At 46.2% G+C, this 18,731-nt stretch overlaps 1 protein-coding gene across 2 annotated transcripts in view; it reads left to right on the top strand.

Moving 5' to 3' along the window:
• Positions 1–18,731, top strand: part of MAML3 (mastermind like transcriptional coactivator 3) — a 404,537-nt gene that overhangs the window by 337,607 nt on the left and 48,199 nt on the right. The gene's annotated exons all lie outside the window — the stretch shown is intronic.

The raw sequence follows: 18,731 nt of genomic DNA, 5'->3' as shown, positions 1-18,731 counted from the left end.
AAAATTGATACTTGATAGGCAACTAGTAGCCTCATCCAAATTCTTGCCCCCATCCCCACTTTACTGTAATTAACATAGAATATTGCAAGTTTAGGGTATACAATGTGTTGATTTGATACATTCACATATTACAAAATGATTACCACTATAGCATTAGCTAACACCCCATCCTGTCACATAATTACCTTTTCTTTTTTATGGTGAGAACATTTAAGATCTACTCTCTTAGCAACCTTCAAGTGTATAATAAAATATTATTACCTGTAATCACCACGTTGTTCATTAGATGCACGGAACTTGTTAGTCTTGTAATTGGAAGTGTGTTCCTTTCAACCAACATTTCTGTTTCCCCACACCCCTGCCTCGAGTAACCTCTACTCTACTCTCTTTCTCTGAGCTCAGCTTTGTTAGGTTCCACATATAAGGGGTATCATGCAGTATTTGTCTTTCTCTGTCTGACTTATTTCACTTAGCATAATTCCCTCAAGTTTCATCCAAATTGTTGCAAACAGCAGGGTTTCCTCCTTTCTTGAGGCGGAACAGTATTCCATTGTATGTATACGCTACATACATAAAGAAGCTACAGCTTCTTTAGCCATTCATTCACTGACCGGACACCTAGGTTGCTTCCACACGACAATACTCTTAATGGTAATTTTTAAATCAGGAGGATTTTATTCTGCTGGATCCCATATTCCTTCTTTTGGCCTTGTGGGGGAAAGGATTGGAGACAGCGGAAGCAGAGAGCCGGGGCCTAGATGCAACATATTTATCTTTCTGTGGCCGTTTGAGGAGAGAAAGAAGAAAATACCCACAGAAAAGCATCTACTGAGCTAACTGATCCTACTTTCTATTCGGTCGAAAGAAAACCCGCGTGAAGAAGAGAGGGGAGGGTTAGGAGCGTGGCAAGAATTTGCCAGGCTCCCTATTGTCACCACAGGCTGCAAAGGAAGACAGAACCAAGGGTGGCTCTATAGGAAAATTAGCTAGGATTCCTATCTGAGTTTTTAACATAATATCCAAATGAAATGGGAAAGATTTTAGGATCACTTATTCTCAGTATAGGAAGGAGGGTACTTCTCGAGGCTGAATTTGACTCTAATGCCTCACCTTCAAGAGTGTTGTCATTAACGGGTAGGGATCTTTGTTCGTACACTTAGCAGAGAATCTTAACAAATAGTGCTTCATTCCACACCTTTTAAATCCCACTGATTTCCAGAAGTGTGAAGAGAGTAGAAGGCAAAAGCTGTAAAGCAGAGAGTTAAGTAGGAAGCTTTGAATTGGCACGGTTAATAAAAAATTAAGGATTGTTATGAGACACTTCAGGCAAAGCTAAGCAAACTAGGGGATTGGGTAGTGTGAAAGCAGATGAAATTTAATTTGGTTAAGTGTAAAATAATGCACTCTGGGAAAAATAATCTAAACTTCTCATAATCTCTGATAGGCTCTGAACTTGTAGCAAAATAATTTAAGAGTCATGTCTGATAACTTGGGGAAAATATCTGTCTGGTATGTGGTAGCAATTTAAAAAGCCAATAGGATGCTTGGGGGTTAAAAGAAAAAAATAATATAGAAAATTTAAGATAACGTATAAAACATTAGTGCCATTCTGTGTCCAGTTTTGGTTATCATAGGAGATATCAAATCCCAGAAAAGGGACTTGGAAATAGTTTTTAAGAAGTTGTGAGACTTGGGATTTATATGAGCTTACTGACTTGGAAAATGGCATTTTGGAAAAAAGGGGAAGAGATGTAATACAGAGAGCAGGAATAACAATTTAGAAAGGGATAAGTTCCTCCCTGGATCCAGTTCCCATGATATGAAAAGCCAACACTTGGCAAATTCATCCAAAAAAAAAGAATATTAAACAAAGATATAAGATGATCTTTAACCAGTGTTCCTTCAAGTTGTAGATTTCGCTGTTCTGGGAGGGGACTTGTATTTGATTAAGGGGCACAGAATTACATTAACATTTGTGCCTGTTCAGCTGAGAATGAGTAAGTGAAGTGTAAGAAAGTTCCCTGTGGGATAGCAGACCAAGTCAGTGTACAAAATGGGGAAGGCTCAGCTGAGTGCTGCTGGCAGCCAGTGAGAGAAAACCGAACCCAGATGAGTCCCGTACGTGTTTCTGTTTCGTACAGATTCTTTCATTCTCCTCCAGCCCCACTGTCACGAGTCAGCACTTCCCGCAGCAACAACTGGCAGGGGTGCTTCCGGAAGGCAGAGGGTGTTAGGACTCTGCCAAGGAACGTCCCTGGGCGAATGAGAAACAGGGCTGGGAAGCCATGCTAGAAACACATATCCTTTCCCTGAAATCAATACATCATGCTCTCTTTCTCCAGTGGAAACTGTACTAGCATTAACCTGGCCCTTGACCCCACTTTAACCTCATCTCCTGAAACACATAATCCCAGGTTATCCATTTTCCAAATATAAGTAAGTGCTGAGCCATGCTTCCCCCTGCGAACGCGACCTGCCCGGTGACGGCAATACTGTTGTATTGACAGATATGCCTGCTACCTGCTGACGCCTTGGAGAACGGATTGATTGGCTCAAACAAAAATCTAGAGATTTATTTGAAGGGCCAGATAGGTCCTTCACAGCATTTTCTCCATTCAAGATGTCAGTTCTGCCTTAAAACCGGGAAGCTAAGGAGCAAGTACACTCTTACAGGTGTTTGGCCAACAGAAATGCAACTGGATATCCACCGGGTCCCTGTGAAATTAGCATCTGGGCTGAGATTTACAGGCCACCCTTCTGAAGATCTCTCCCCACTAAAACGACGCTTGAGGGGTGCCTGGGTGGCTCAGTGGGTTAAAGCCTTTGCCTTCGGCTCAGGTCATGATTCCAAGGTCATGGGATCAAGCCCCGCATCGGGCTCTCTGCTCGGCAGGGAGCCTGCTTCCCCTCTCTCTGCCTGCTTGTGATCTCTGTCTGCCAAATAAATAAATATAATCTTTAAAAATAAAATAAAATAAAATGACACTTGAAATCCTACTGGATACTGGATACCCCTTTCCGCCCACCATTATTTTGCCCATCCTTGAAGCACCAGGGCTGCTGGGACAGGGTGCTAGTGGAAAGAACAGGAATTCATTTCCTCACAGTGCTGGAGGCTGGGTTCTGAGATCAGGGTTCGTCTCTTCTGAAAGCCTCTCTCCTTGGTTTGTAGGTTGGCCATCTTCTTCCAGGGTCTTCTCTGTGTGCCGATAACCTCATCTCCTCTCCTTATCTCCAAAGGCAGTCACATTCTGAGGTAACTGGGGGTTAGGACTTCAACATGTGTATGTGGGAGACACAGTGCTGTCCCCAACACCCCAGTTTTACCACCGTGACTTTAAGACACAGGATTTCATGACCTTCCCTGGTTATGTGATGAGTAACTATCACGATTAGAACTGAAATTCAGTCCCCTTCCTCTCAAATAGAAGAAGCTTGCAAACCATACGTTACCCCTTGCTTCATTTGTCAATCAAGGATCTCTCTTAAAAGAGAGAGTAGTTCCCAATAGCATTTAAATTCGGCAAATCCCTTTGTTTTATCACAGGAAAAAAACAAATGAGTGAGATATGTGAATGAGGGGACAGATCTCTCCATGTTCCGCTTCAGGCACTGGGTAGCCATATTGTTCTTGCCGGGTAAGAGCTTTCCAGACAAGACTCTACAGGGCGACCCCAGCCGAGCGATAGCTCAGCAACCACATGCAACCTGTTCTTGTCAGTGGGGATCACCATATTCCATACAAAAATAAAAAGCTGCGTTCAGTCATCAGGAGCACTCTGATTCCTCCTCTCAGCCTTTCCAGGGGAATTAGGAAAATGGCTCTGCTGTCAGTTTTATTTTCTTTCTGCCCAGAGCCTTACTAAAACGAACTCTGCTATTTAATATTTTAAACATGTAAATAGCAAAATTCCATCCATGTCTTTGATATCAGGATCCAGCAATGCCTGGGAGGACCCAGAAGCCAAGGGGCAGGCTTTTAGACAACATGGCAGGCTGGCTTTTGGTTTGGAATCCAGGTATCAGCCTTGGCTTCATAAGCTTTTGTGCTCAAGCTAGCCTTCTGAGCCTACCTAGCGTCTTTCTCTGGTGGCAACAAAGAAATGAAGCAGGAGAGCCCCCTTAGTCCCCACTTTTGGAGGCAAAAGAAGGGGCGGTGCTACCTGGCCAAGGCATAGCTCAAAGTTAGGGCCTAAGGAATGGAACACCCTTCAAGTTTTGTTGGTCTTTCAGAAGAATTGAGATACTACCACATTGGAGGATAAAATAGAAGGAGGTAGGAATTTTAAAAAGCAATGCAAATGTGGTTCCCTTTTAAGGCAAGGAAAGAGATCCTTGAGAAAGGAGATACACACACACACACACACACACACACACACACACACACACGATGTGTGGGCACGCACTCAAACAAGAAAACATCCGTGTTCAAGCAGTAGCCGCCTGAGGCCACAGAGAAATATTCCTAGCAAGTGGAAGTAAATTGCACCAGAAAGAGAAGGGGGAAGGGGTGAAACGGGGCCCCCAGAGCCTCCTAGGTACCCCCCAAGCCACCTAAACCAGACCCCGTGCTCCCTCCAAGCTGGCTGTCCTGTCATTCCCCAGGATCGTCTGGAATGCCGCTGGAGAGGCAAGACAGCTTTAGAAACAGGAAATGGGAAGCGTTCTGCTTAAAATACTTCAGGCTGTGTGCACGAGAGAAAGAGCCGGTCTGTGTGGCGATAAGAGGAGCACTTGTGTGGACGCACCCGGCCGGGCCAGTGGGCAGCCGGGCGGGCATCAGGCTGGCCCGGCCTGCTCGACTCCTCTCCTCCACAAAGGCTCACTTGTTCTGCAGAGCCGTTTTCCTTGAATCTCAGAACCAAGGGTCTTTTCTTTTCTTCTCCTTCCCTCGTGTCAGGGAAGGCTGTTGTGTGCCGATGCCCGGGAAAGTAAACACACGCATGTGAATATCGGCGGCTCCCCCGCAGTCGGCGAGCTCTTTCCTCCACCCAGGTGGAAGAAGGAGAGCGGGCCTCTCCGGCATGCTGGATAGTCTGAAAACAGACCGCGAAATGCATAATGAAGAGCCTCCGAGGAGTCAATCTGCATGTTAAAATGGTGCTCAGCAGCCCGGGCTGTCACACAACATAATTTGAAGATAAATGTGCATCCAATCAGACGGCCCGTCACTGACTGGCAGGGTCCTGGCTATAAGGATTACCTGCCTGCCCGGCGATGGCAGAGCTTACAAGGGGCCACAAGTTAGCCAACCCCCTCTAAATCTGTGCTGAGGCCGGCAGACCCTCTCTCAACCCTGCCCCGATCGGCACGGTCAGCCTGACGCCAAGAGACCATCTGACCGAGAGGAGCCGTGAAGGAAGTGCATATTGATCCCAGCAGAAAGACAGGGGGCTCTCAGCACGTGGAGTCCCGGGGCTGCAAGCCGCAACAAAGGACGGCGTTCAGCCTGACACGTGGAAGCCGAGAAGCTGGCTGGGCGCCCCCCCAGCCCCACCAGGTATTGCCCACCCCACGGTCTCGGCGGCAGCCACGACGGGGACACGCAGCCAGTCACAGCCTTTGCGTGAATGATGTGGAGAGACGCCACTTTTGTCTCTGAACATTTGACAGCAATTAGGACCTGACTCTGGGGGCAGGACATCACACGAACGCGGGAACACTGGAGAAATGAGGTTAGAGCAGAGAAATTAGCCATCTGCCTGGTGAAGACAGTATCCTCGAGGTAGCATTTGCATAGGAACAACAGGCAGCATGTATCCGTTTTCATTGTCCTGCACTGCTGCTAGTCAGAGCACAAAAGGGCTGATGAGGACCATGTTTTCTTTAAGGCCCTGGACTTAGAGAGAGGCTGCATGTGCTTCCCCCACCCCAACCCACAACCCACCTAAATTCGAAATGCCTCATGGAGCTGCAGCTAAATGCCAAGCCCTGGGGAAGGATTCATGTTTGCTGGAGGTTTTCTGCATTGCTCCCTTCCTGAGGTTCCCAGACTCTGAAAATAGGCAGCCTCCAGCCAAATTTGGAGCACAGCAAAGAGCAGCAAATAAAACTGTAAGGCCCTACTTTGGATGTGGCAAATCCCTATCGGGAAGATGAAGGGAAGAGACACTTCTAGATGAGAAGTCATTCCCAAACTGAGCCCCAAACATGTGCCTGCAGCCCACTGAGGCCCAGTGACAGCAGAGCCCTCCCCCCAACCCATGTTTACGGGGGAGACGCCACTGCCCCGGGCCACCAACTCCACAGGGAAAGAGCACAGCCTACAGGTGTTCCCGGTCCAGCTCCCCCACTCACTACAGGCCAACCAGAAGAGGTACGAGGAAGGCCCACCATCACCTCCCCGTGGTGCGTATGCTGCCCTCCTCGGGGCCCTTTTCACTTGGGGAGAGCCATCCCAGGAAGTCTGTTTTCATAGATGTACACGCTCCAACACTTGCCTCTGTGTGCATGTGAACTCTTAAGTTTCACTGTGCCAGGTTGGCCTAAAAACAGTTAAATTGTTTATTTAAAAAATGCTTTGGCTGATTTTTCATGAGCTGAAGTAATGACTCATCATGATTTATGAGTTCGTCATATAGATCTCACCATAATTCTTGAGACTCATCGTCTTCCCTCTCCCGCCACTTGCCGCCAAGTTTCCTCCACACTCATGTTATACCTGATGCAGCTCCCACCGGTTCCCAACGACCCCAGTCAGCCAGACAGACACCTCCAGCTTCTGTTGGACCAAACAGATGATTGTGTGTATTTTCTCATCAGGTGATATAAATGGGGCGTTTGCACCTAGAGTAAATATTGGGAAGGGATTTTTTCATCCTTAACAGTGTGTGCTGCTCATTTTACTCAATTGCCTTGACCTTAGGATGCCAGACATTTTGTCAAGGTTTTGAGAGTAGGCGACATCACCATGAATGGAGCACCTGGCTTCAAAACCAGCGCCCGTGTACCCCAGCCGTGAAATGAGCTTGGCATGTGTTCAGTGTGCTGGAAGTAAGACCACACTCCATTGCCCTGTGGGAGGCCTCCGTCTTTTACGGGCTTTCTGCCTCCGTTTGCCCACCTATGAAATTAGAATAAGAGCTAATCCTTGCCTAATGCAGGAGAACAAATGAGGCTAGTACAGAGAAAATAGCCGTAATGGGTGTGCAGGACGGATTATTTGTGTGAAAATGCTTCAAGATCATTGGAAGAAAGTTCTTACCGTAAATCTGGTCTAGAGGCAGAACTGGGATTTTGAGGTCAGCCAAACTTCAATCTGTGGAGTTGGCCAGATTTGAACACCACATCTCAACTTTTCAAACTGTACAACGCCCCGGTTTTATATCGATTTGGAGGTATGGCGAGCTCTCCCTTTCACTGTTCACTCCCCCGAAGTTTTTCAGCTGAATTGTACAGATAGATTCGGATCCAAAGAAGGAAGGGGGGGGTTATATTACCTCATGTTTTGGAATATTTCTGGGTTTTCTTCCACAGCTTAAATTTTCAGTGATAGTGTGTGACACAATTGAGGATACTAAATTAAGAACTTGGGGGTTCATAATATACAATGCAGGCAACATCTAGAAACTAAGGTATTTTAGGTATGAAGCTGGTGGAACCAGCTGTAGTGACTGGGCTTACGGGTAGAGGGTGTTGAGCCTCACAATTACGATTTCAATGTCCTGTGAGCACAGGTGAATTATCGAAGCCTCTGTGATTCTTGTCATCAGAGATGGAAGACATGCAGAGCCACAGAGAAGATAAAAAGTTTTGTCAGGGATTGCTCATGAGTAACAGAAAGGTAGCAAATACAGAGAAAAGCATTCCACGTGCCTTTTGCAGGTCGGTAAAATCAACATTTGCACAGTTTATGTTCCTACTTTTTTAAAAAATCGAGGTTAGCTCAGAGTCTGTCCTTGGTGTAAGGTTCCTTGATCTGAGTCCCGAGTCACAGATTTGTGGCACCTGCTCTCCTGATAGATGCACACACCCAGAGAATTCTCAACTTCTAACAGACTCGGTTGTCTTCTTCACCACAAAGATAGCCACGATCTCAGAATCTAGGAACAAAGAAGGAAGGGCCTCTTGGCACCCAGTGAGCTTTTTTGGATCAGGGCTGTCCAACAGAACTTTTTGGGATGTGAGAGATGTTCGGTATCTACGTGGTCCCATGCAGAGCCCCTAGCCCCACAAGGCCTTGAGCCCTTGAAAAGAGGCTCGTGGGACTTTAGTTTAATTTAAATGTGACTACAGCATGGTACAGCTTGGCTTCCGGTTTTCACACACTTCGTAAGGAGCCTGCAAGTTGGAAGCTGCGGCACCTCACCGGCCTGGAGGCACAACAGCAGAGTCTCGAGCTGAGAGAGAACAGCCCTTGCACACACAACATATGGCCTGTGCCCCACAAAATAAACTAAGACTGATCTGTGACAGAGCAGAGGAAAAGTCTTTCCCTGTCGGCCTCCTCTCCTCCACTCATTCTAATTGCAGAGAGTGGAGAAGGGGCCTATGTAGTCAAGCCTGGTTATTGTCAAGCTCAATTTGCCATGACTTTTATTTTCCAATAAGCAATCTGGCCAGCTGTGGCTGGAAATGAAATCACCAAAGCGGACAGTCCCTCACCCCTCCTCCGATTATTGATTTATAAAGAACCCAGTCCATGTTGTAGTCTGTCATCATATCGTATGGTCATATATATCACTGGCAAGTCTCAGGGAGCAGATAGAGTCTAAGAAATACTTCTTGAAACGGAGAGCAATTTTAACTTGGATTTCTACACTGGAGGGGATTTTTATTGGCCTTTCTCAAACATTTGAGAAGCAGCGTTAAATGTGGAAAATCAGGATGCTAGCCTTAAAAAGCACAATTAAAACTGTCTCGCTGGGAGGTCTGGTGGAGAGGGAGGCCATAAATTATTTTTAAAATGAAGCTTCTACCTTTATTTTAATTATATTCCAACTCTATCTGCCACCTGATGATAACGCTTCGGGATTTTGAACCGAAGGGTAACAAAGCCTACCTAAAACCTGCTAGAGTTATGTTTTCTATGAGGTTTCTGAGCCAAGCACTCCTTAACATTTATAGAGTCCCCAGTCAGAGATGGCCCTCAGCTTTGGGGGAAAATTGAGAGCAAAAATAAAATAGAAGCCATTGGCCTTGGTTTTAAAGCCTTGGCTAATTGGCTGGGGTGACGGTAAGTAGTTATATGAAAGGTTTACAGAAATCTTGCGATCATGCCTTTCAGTGGTCCTTCCCATCCCGCCTTGGTCCAATTCTGAATCAGAGTAGTCTATGTGAAGGTTGATTGAAGATGACTCAGCATTTCCTGTGAGAACTTGAAACCGCAGTGCCTTACAAATGTTACAGAGGTAGAACTAGGGATTAACTTTCATGAAGATAAGGGAGAAGCTCACACTCACCCAAGAGAGAGTCTTGTGACTCAGTATGAAGAAGGAAAATAGAAACCTCAATTCATCCTAACAGGCGATCCAACTTAAAGTTTTTTGAGTGGGTTAGAAGATCTTACATCTCCATCCTTTTCTCCGTCCACTGTGACTGCCCTCTGAGACCCAAGGTCAATGGCTTTTTCTCTTGCTCAACGTAACTCCCCCCAAATTCCTTGCCCTAATAAGGATGATACCACGCTGGGTTTAACTCTTCACTGGGACCTCAGTAGATGAAGCAAGCCCCCCACACCTTCCCCACTTCCAAAGTACCCAGCCCTGTGGCTCTCTGACCAAAAGATCACCTATAGTCTCTTCACAAAAGCTTCTTTTTCTCATCTCCAGCTCTCTTGAGAGAGCAAGTAACAACCTGCTTTTATAGTCAACCTTGTCTTTATTCAACCAATATTTATTGCCTTACTCCAGTGTGTCAGGTGCCCATTCGAGGCTTGAAAATACCATCATGAAGAAGATAGTTTCTACTTTCTACCCTCAGAGCGTACATTTCTAGTGGCTGGAAGAAGTCTGCAGAAGTGACACTTAAGCCGAGACCAGAATGACAAAACAGAACCAGCCAACTAAAGAGCAAGGCGGAGGGGTCAGCTGGCACAAAGATGGACCAGCAGTGGTTTGTTCAGGAACAGCCAGAAAGTCAGTGTGGCCAGCGTGAGTGGCAGGGAGAGAGGGAAGGATGGGGACAGCGGGCAGGAAGCCGGTGAGGCAGGACTTCAAAGGCCGTGGTAAAGAGTATGAGTTTTGTTCCAAGCATGATGGGAAGTCTTTGGATAGGGTTGAGCCGGGGAATAACAGGGTCTGATTCATGTTCTAAAAACAGCCATAGGGAGAACAGATTAAAGGAAGATACAAGGATCCTCCTGGCTTGGGTCCAAGCAGGCAATGGCAATGCGACTGGCAAGGTGACAGTGGAAATAGAAATCAGTAGTCAAACTCAGAAGTAAAGCTGACAAGACCTACTGAGGGACTGGGTTGGGGGTGGGTAGGGAAAGGAAGGAAATGTAAATGATCCCTAGGGTTTTTTACTTGGCCAGAGTAAGTGTTGGTATTGTTGATTGAAATAGGGGAGACTTCAGGAGTGTCAGGAGTTTAGGGGCAGTGGTGGGGAGGGGGTGGGGGACGGGGAAGAATGAGAAGAGAAATTCTGTTTGGGACATGTTAAAATCCAAGATCCCTATTAGCTTGTACCCTTCCATACATTGTTCGTTCTAGCCAATGAACACTCCACCTTCTTATTTAAGTCTGTTACTTCCCTTCAGTCTCCCTTTGCATGTGGAGAAGAGTTGATCTGTGCCCCCCTCCTAAACCCCACCTGTATTTGAATGCAATCACTGTCACCCCTTAACCTTTTTTCTCCAGGATACACAACATATTTCCTTTCATCTTGCTTCAGAGGACCATTTTTTCTATCCCTTTCATCGTGCTTATCGCTGGCCTCTGGGTCCTCACCGGTTTCCTTCATGTCATTTTGTAAACGCTGGAGCCAAAGTAGGGCACAGAAGTCTAGTATCAGTCTACTGCCTGTAAAACAGGATTGTTCCCCGCCCTTCATATCTCTCTCTTTGGGCCATCCCAAGATGATGCCTTTTCTCTCCATGAATGCCCCAACTCGGATCTTTGGTCTACCTGGGATCTCGGTCCCATTGCTTCTGTCTGTGCCCACGCTTTGCTATCCAATGACAGTGGGTTTTGGCTGGGAGTCTCAGTGGTGCAGTCGGCAAGTATCTGCTCTGGGCGTGTTCCCACCGTGTTTTTGTAGGAGTCCTCCAAACTCAGTGCAGGGCAAGACTCACGCTCCTTGAGAGCCTCCTCCAGAGTGGCCAGTAACCCCAGGGCAACACTGCACTTCCTCCTACAGTTGCCCGTAGCTTCGTGATGCCTCCCTTCCCCATCCCGCATGCATCACCAAAGTGGTCTCTGATCGTTATCGTGCAGTCTGCAGACTCACTTCCTGAACCCTCCAGAATAAGGTTCGAAACAGAAACGAGAGTGGATAGGTGATGGCATGGGGATCTTCTGGAGCCCTGGACAGCGGCTCCTTTGGATTCTGTCAGATCTCAAATATATCTCTTGAGACATTTCCGTGAGTTATTTCTTGCTAGATAGCCGCACCACTCCTGCCGCAAAATACAGCAAAAATTAATACTCCGTTAGAGCAAAATACCATAAATTAACTGCAGTTGATACCAAAGTACTGCTGGTTTACAGAACAATCACTCCTTCGACCTACGTGAATTTGAAAATTGTTTCTGCAGAGGCATTTATCCATTCACCTTGAGTTAATTCATTCAGATTTGGCATGCTGTTTGGTGGAAAATATTTACGTAAATGGGATTAGTATTTCCCATAAGTTAAATGGCAGAGGTGGAAGCAGAGCTGGTCGTATTAGATTTGGCTCTGCCCTCGTTTCCCTGCGATGTGGGAAGGGGCAGAGACTTTGGACAGCTTCACGTTGTACCTCTGGCATGAAAGGAAACGGAAAGATCTCCCCAGCAGTGGGAACTGTGAGATGCCTTAAGGTAATCGGCTTTTGAGGGAACCCTGTACAGTGGGAAAATAGGATGTCAGAGGATGGCCACGGTGCCTTTCCCACAGCCAACGGATAGTAACAACTATTTGATTGGATGTAGGGGGCAGATATAAACAGTAACAAAGAAACCGGGATGGGTTAGAAAATCAAATGCAAACCTGAAATCAAACGGACATCGAACTGAATGATTCTCTCCCCAGACCCACTTGGGTCGGCTGCCAACTGTCCATCCTTCTGCCTTCCGGTCTCAGAACCGGCGGTTTAACCCGGGAGATTGTAAACTCCAGTTTCATTCCTCCTCCTTAATTTAGCTAGACAGAGCTTTGAAATGGCAACTAAATTACCTTTTGGTGAAATCAAATCTTCCCCACTAGCCTCAAGCAGAGAGGAATCCTAGACCACGGGCCTGCTAATGCGCCCCAGCAGCTCCCAGTCGTCTTCCTGGAGCCCCGAGAGGGGGCTCGCTATTAAACGCTTACTCACATCCTTTGTCCCCTGCGGTGTCTCCTGTAGGTGGTTACTCTCTGCACAGTCTTTTCTCTTCTGACTGCCTGCCTAGCAGGAGGTTGCTTAGGGCAGTAAAATGTTTATTACCTGTTTATTGTGTGAGTAACTGCAGCCTTGGAGGAGAAAATATTTCCCAGTTTACCTGGGGCAGTGAAAATAGGATTAAGTTCCGAGGGCTGAGGAAGGAGCAATATAAAAACCCAGAGAATTGTATCCCGTGCAGCCCTGGGCAGCCCAACTACCCCTGCATCATCCTTTCATTCAAGTCATTGTGGCTTTTCCTCGGATTCTGAGACCCGTGTCATTCACCGTTATGGAACTGGGGATTGCTGGTATTCTCAAAGCAAGGCTTCTCCCGAAGAAAGTGGGACTCGTCTCCCAGGTGGCGCTATCAAATCGCACGAAAAGACAGGTCATCAACCTGATTAATGGGTACACGCACGTTTATTTCTCTTCCCTCTAAAGTAAGTTACAAACGGCTTAATTTCCACCAATTTTGCAGTGCAAAGATTCAATAAAAATATCGTGTAACAGTTTGGGCCGTCCTATGACTGCCATTTGCACTGAATTTAGTTATCATGGTTAGATAATTCATGTCTAAGATTCAAAATTCACTCTCATAAATCTTCAGTTAGTTCTTCAACAGGATTCTCCTCCTGCTGTCCTCCCCTGTCCTTACTTTTCGTTCCCTTCTTAGGAGTCCTCCTGTCTTAATCATTAATGGAGCAACACAGACTTTAAATCCTTTTCATGCATCACAGGACTATATACTTAAAGATGTCTGAATCTAAGGTACCCGGGTCCCCTAGAGCACTGTCACTTGTAGGAGTGGGCTATGCAATTGAGCCCTAATTCCTTAGAGTCTATTATTCCTAGAGTCTATTATTGTCTCTCCATTCCTTTCTTCATTCATTGATGATCCACATATCCCTTCCTCCTTTTGACGACTACGGAGCAAATTCCTATGATGTGCCAACCACAGTGCTAGGCTGGCCAGCACTTAACTATTTGCCTTAGATTCCAAAACCTGAGAACTCTTCCCAGAAGAGCACGCTTAGAAATAATTCATAAGGGCGCCTGGGTGGCTCAGTCATTAAGCATCTGCCTTTGGCTCAGGTCATGATCCCAGGGTCCTGGAATCGGGCCCCGCATCGGGCTCCCTGCTCAGCGGGAAGCCTGCTTCTCCCTCTCCTGCTCCCCCTGCCTGTGTTCCCTTTCTCTCTGTCAAATAAATAAATAAAATTTAAAAAAAAAAAAAAAAAAAAGAGAGAGAGAGAAAGAAAGAATTCATAAATGTCACGTCACTGGGGTCCTGCTAGTCATGATTTTTCATCACACTGAGCATTCCTCTTCTCGGTCCTCTTTTCCAAGTGCCAGTGTCAAGTCTGAGGTCCAGAGCTGTCGAGGTGCTTGTGTACCGTCCACGCAACACGACTGCAAGTGTGGGCAATTTGGCTTGCATTTTATCAATATGCTATGCAGGTGGCTTTCCCAGACCATTCACGCTCTGCAGGTTCGCTTCTTGCTTTATCTGGATTGTTGTTTTTATTGATTGGGGGAGTTTCAGGATCTCCTCTCTATATCCTTTTGCACAGGCCCATCCTCTGTTCCCGTTAACACTGAACCTTTCGGTAATACGTTAACTGCTAGCCACCCTCTCTCTACACTGGCATTTTTCTTCTGGAGTAGTAACAATCCACAGGCACATATATTCTTAACCAGCGAAGAGTAAATGCGAGGGCAGCGGAAAAGAGCCTCATTGACCAGCCCAGGCAGGCATTCATCCCCTGGAGACCTGTAATTCCTTTGGTCCTTTAATGACATCCTTCTTTGGGGTGGAGGAACCTGAAAAGTTGGGAAGGATTCAAGGCCTGTGACCTTACGGACATCAAGCCAAAGAATGAAAAGATTCAACGGTCATTTTAGTCCCATCAGAAATGGGGGGCGCCTGGGTGGCTCAGTGGGTTAAGCCGCTGCCTTCGGCTCAGGTCATGATCTCAGGGTCCTGGGATCGAGTCCCGCATCGGGCTCTCTGCTCAGCAGGGAGCCTGCTTCCTTCTCTCTCTCTCTCTGCCTGCCTCTCAGTGTACTTGTAATTTCTCTCTGTCAAATAAATAAATAAAATCTTTAAAAAAAAAAAAAAAAGAAATGGGGGTGCTTGGGATATGGAGACCATTATCAAGAGGACAGACTCTGCCTTTTATCTTTTGCCATCATGAGTTCATGATTAGTCAGTAAGTTTCAGAGCTGGCATTAAAGCTAAGAAGCCCCATGTTTCTTGTTGGTTCTAACCCCAGCTTCTGAACTTCGGTTTTATAGACTGGTCTTCTTGATTCTTTTACAAAATACCAATAAAATTTCTGAGTATGTGCTTAGATTTTTAAAATGTAGTGCTTGATATATTAAACGTGATTTTGTTATATTATCATAGGGTCATAGAGCTGGAAGAAGTGTAAACATTAGTTCCGGGTTGGGCCCCTGTACTGATACTTGAATCTTTTCTACAGGATCCCTGCTAAGGGGTTTTCCAACCTCCACTTGAATACCTCTGATAGTGGAAGGTTCACTAACCCTCTCTGTTTTGGACAGTTCATCCTTTTAGATCTTGCTATAATACACTTAAAAGTTAATGGGAGGCCAGTAATGTTAAGATAAGCAGGACAGAATAGGATCCTTCTCAAAAACATCCATGAACTAAGTGAGCAAGAACTATACCTAAAGGACTATAATATCTTTTTTTTCTCTTCTGCTTTAAAGAGTAGGAGGAGGTTAAAGACACAGCAGTGATTCCTAAACTTCAACATGCAAAAGAGTCACCAGGAGAGCTTGTTCAAAATGAAGATTCTCAGGCCCACCCCAGAGGTGGTCTCTCTCTACCACCTAATGGAGAAACTCAGGCCTCGGCTGCAAAAATCTACATTCTCTATTTTCTCAACCAGAAAATTACTTCCAACAGCTAAACTCTGGAGGCATTGTATGTAAATTAACTAGTGAATTTTGCCCATTAGTTGATGTCCTATGGCCCTACTTATATAAGAAATAATGATTTTAGTGAATCTTCCTCCCAGTTTTTGCTGATGTCACTCAGCAGCAAATGCCCATGGCATTTTTTTTCCTCTTCCAGGGAGGGAAAGGTCTTCCTCATTACCTGACATTTTATTTATGTATTTAGTCTCAAAATGGCAGCACAATGAGATAGTTAGGAACGATAGGGCAGAAAGGGTCCCTTTATGTTGTGAGAGCTCTTTCTCTTTATATACGGGACCATCAGCATGAGGCTCAGTCTTAGAAGAGCGCCGAGAAGCAGCTTTGATTCTTGGACCCGTCACAGCGAGCGGGTTGGTCTACACAACGGCTCCCCCAAACATTCCCCAAATAGAGCCTCTTCAAAGGAGAGGGGCTGCGACCCCTCTATCTGTTAGATATGCAGCATAAAACATCACTGTCATTTTATAAACCAAAGCTATAACTTTGGGTGGAGAATTCATGAATGGAGCAAAGTTGGAAAAGAGTCCGTGTGCTATCGAAAACTCTCTGGAAGGAAGGTGTGGTGTCCCCCTTCACGGGGGCGGGGGTCTTTATAGGAGGAGGCCTTGCCACCTGGCCTCTTAAGAGAATTTTCTAAAGCACACTGCCACATCCACTCATTAGTCCTTGCCCAACCTCTGGGCAGCCTTTCCTACCCAGTTTCTCTCCCTCCTCCTGTCCTCTCACCCTTTCCGCTGGGCCTATTTTGCTTCACAGATGTATACTGCGGCCGCGTCCTTTCAAGAGAAACATTCTCTTATGTCATTCACTTTGCTGTGTGGCATTTTATCAGGGGCGGAAGATCGTGAGGGCCTTTGGAGTTCACCTTTGGGCTGAGGGCTATTGAGCTCATCCTAAAAGGAAGCCAGCAGCTGACTGGCTTCGTTCCAGGGAAGGATCCAAAAAAGGAGGGTCGAATGTTTTATTTTTAGGAACAAAGAACAACTTTCCAACTGAGTGCCTGCCTCGCCCTCTGATGCCAGGGTCCTATTCTGTCCTGCTTCAACCCAACCACTGGCAATGTCGGTCCCTCCTCCCCAGCCAGCAGCTCCCTTAGGAACCTGGGAGGAGCTTGTTACCGGGGCCACAAACAGCCTAGTCCTTTTGAAAGAAAAAGGGTAAGTTAAGTACTAAAGTGGGGACTTCTCTTTTCCTTCTCCCTCTCTTGTCCCATCCTGGGGGCAGTAACTACTAGATTCCAAAATGCTTCCTCCCTAAGCCCATTTAAGCCACAAGGGCCCAAGGGTTTGGTTTTTGTTTTGTTTTGTTTTGTTTTTCCCAAGACCATTGTTTGCTTTATTCGTAGTCAGAGGTAGGGAAAATGCTTCTCACAATGTCTCTGACTCCTCCTAAGGGAGAAAAGGAACCTTGATGTGAAAGTTCTTCAGAATCACTCCTATTTTATTGCTGGTTGATAAGCATCTTATATTTATGTAGATTTTCCTGGCGATTGTATTAAGTCTGGCAGTCTCCCGCAAGATAATGTCGCTCAAAATGGTTTTCCTGGAAAGGCTCTTCCGGGTAGAGAATGTCACTGTCCTGCGGGTTCCAGCACAAAATGAACGGAAGAGGACACTTCATGAAAGCACTGTTTGTGCTGCGTGTCCCTGAGGTGTGTCCTCAGGGGAGTGGGTTTGGCCTTTCCTCGCCCGCTACTGGCGAGGATTCACGGAGCTCACAGACCCTGGGAGTGAGAGGGCAGCACCTGACCTCCCGTGGGAGAAGGGCATGCACCATGTAGCCCTTCAGCCAGCCTGTCTGCTCCCTGCTCCTGCCCGAGTCCTGGAGACCCGAGGGCTCTTTACCACCTTGAGGGTTCCCCCAGACCTTTGCTGATGGTAGGGCCTCTGCTTCTGCTGAGATTTAGAATTCCTTAAGTAAATCCACCCGGAGGTGAGCTCAGGAAAGAGACTAGACTCTTCTTCCTAAGCGCTGTGCTCTTACCAACGCAATCATGGCTGGGACTGGGCCCAGCCACAGCCCAGGGCTCCTGCCCCAGCCATGCAGCATTGCACATGCTCTGTGTCAACTGACTGAGACCCAAGTGAACTGAACCGGTCTGGTTCTAGAGGACCGCCTGGGAGGAAAGGGAGAGAAACAGGCTGTTGGCCCCAGTGTAAGCAGGTTGTTGAAGAGTGAGTGTCCCGTTCTTGGTCCAGGACACGACCATGATCACTCCCTGTCTTCTGAAAGCCCACCTATCTGCCAGGAACATGACACGCTGTGGCAGAACTGATTTCTACCTCGACCTACCCAAGCCACCTTCTCTCTGACATTGTGGTACCAAGAGCAACGCAGGAGTTCTCATGAATATGGCTTTATTTCCTAAACATTAATAGAGCAGTTCAAGGGTCAGATGTTCCTCATCTACACTGCTATTGATTCATGAGGAGGTATGTACGTGTCCTCAAAACTAGTGTTTGGACTTAACCACCAGAGCCCTTGCTGTTACAGGGTTAAGGTCAATGAACGTGAGCAATAAGAAATATCAACAGGTGGAAATTATAAAGCAACTTGTTTCCTCTGAATCAAATATAATTTTCAGATATATTACCTTTTACTAAAACTTGGGTCGAGGGAAATAACTTGAATCTGTGGCATAAGACTATCAAGAGTATCTTTGATGTCCTTCATACAAAACCTATTAAAATGCTTCAGACACCAATGCTTCAGGGAAAATGGCATAGGAATATGTGAATAAAGGATAGAGAGAAGTGGAACCTTCTATGAATGGAAATAATTCAAATGGTGGCCTATATGAATACTATCGTCTGTTAAAAAAAAAAATCACTACATTTCAGTCAAGCCACAAATGTTCATTTCTCACTGGAAACCTAATAGTCTGATGTGGGTGTTCTCTGTCATCAGTGCCTTTTCTTTACTTGGCGATGCAGGAACCCAGACTTGTTCCCTCTGCTGTCTGTAACTCCCCAGAGTCCTTGGTATCCCATCAGCAAGCGAAAGAGAGAAATGATAGAAAAGTCGCCCCCTTTCTTAGACAACTCTGGCCAAAAGGACACCTTTCACTTCTGCTTACATCTTCCTGGTAAGAACTACTTACTTGGCCCTATCTAGACACAAGAGGTTCTGGAAACTATGGTCTCTTCTGGGGAGCCCCTTCCCACTCATGACTCTATACTGTGGAAAGATGAGCAGTGTATCTGAAGGGCAGTTAGTTGTTTCTGCCATATGAAATTGGTTACTTGTTTCTCAATTCCTTGGTACAC

The sequence above is a fragment of the Mustela nigripes genome, chromosome 1 (assembly GCF_022355385.1).
Source record: "Mustela nigripes isolate SB6536 chromosome 1, MUSNIG.SB6536, whole genome shotgun sequence".
Lineage (NCBI taxonomy): Eukaryota > Metazoa > Chordata > Mammalia > Carnivora > Mustelidae > Mustela > Mustela nigripes.
Note: the sequence above shows the minus strand (reverse complement) of the source record. Positions and strands in the feature narration are given on the sequence as shown.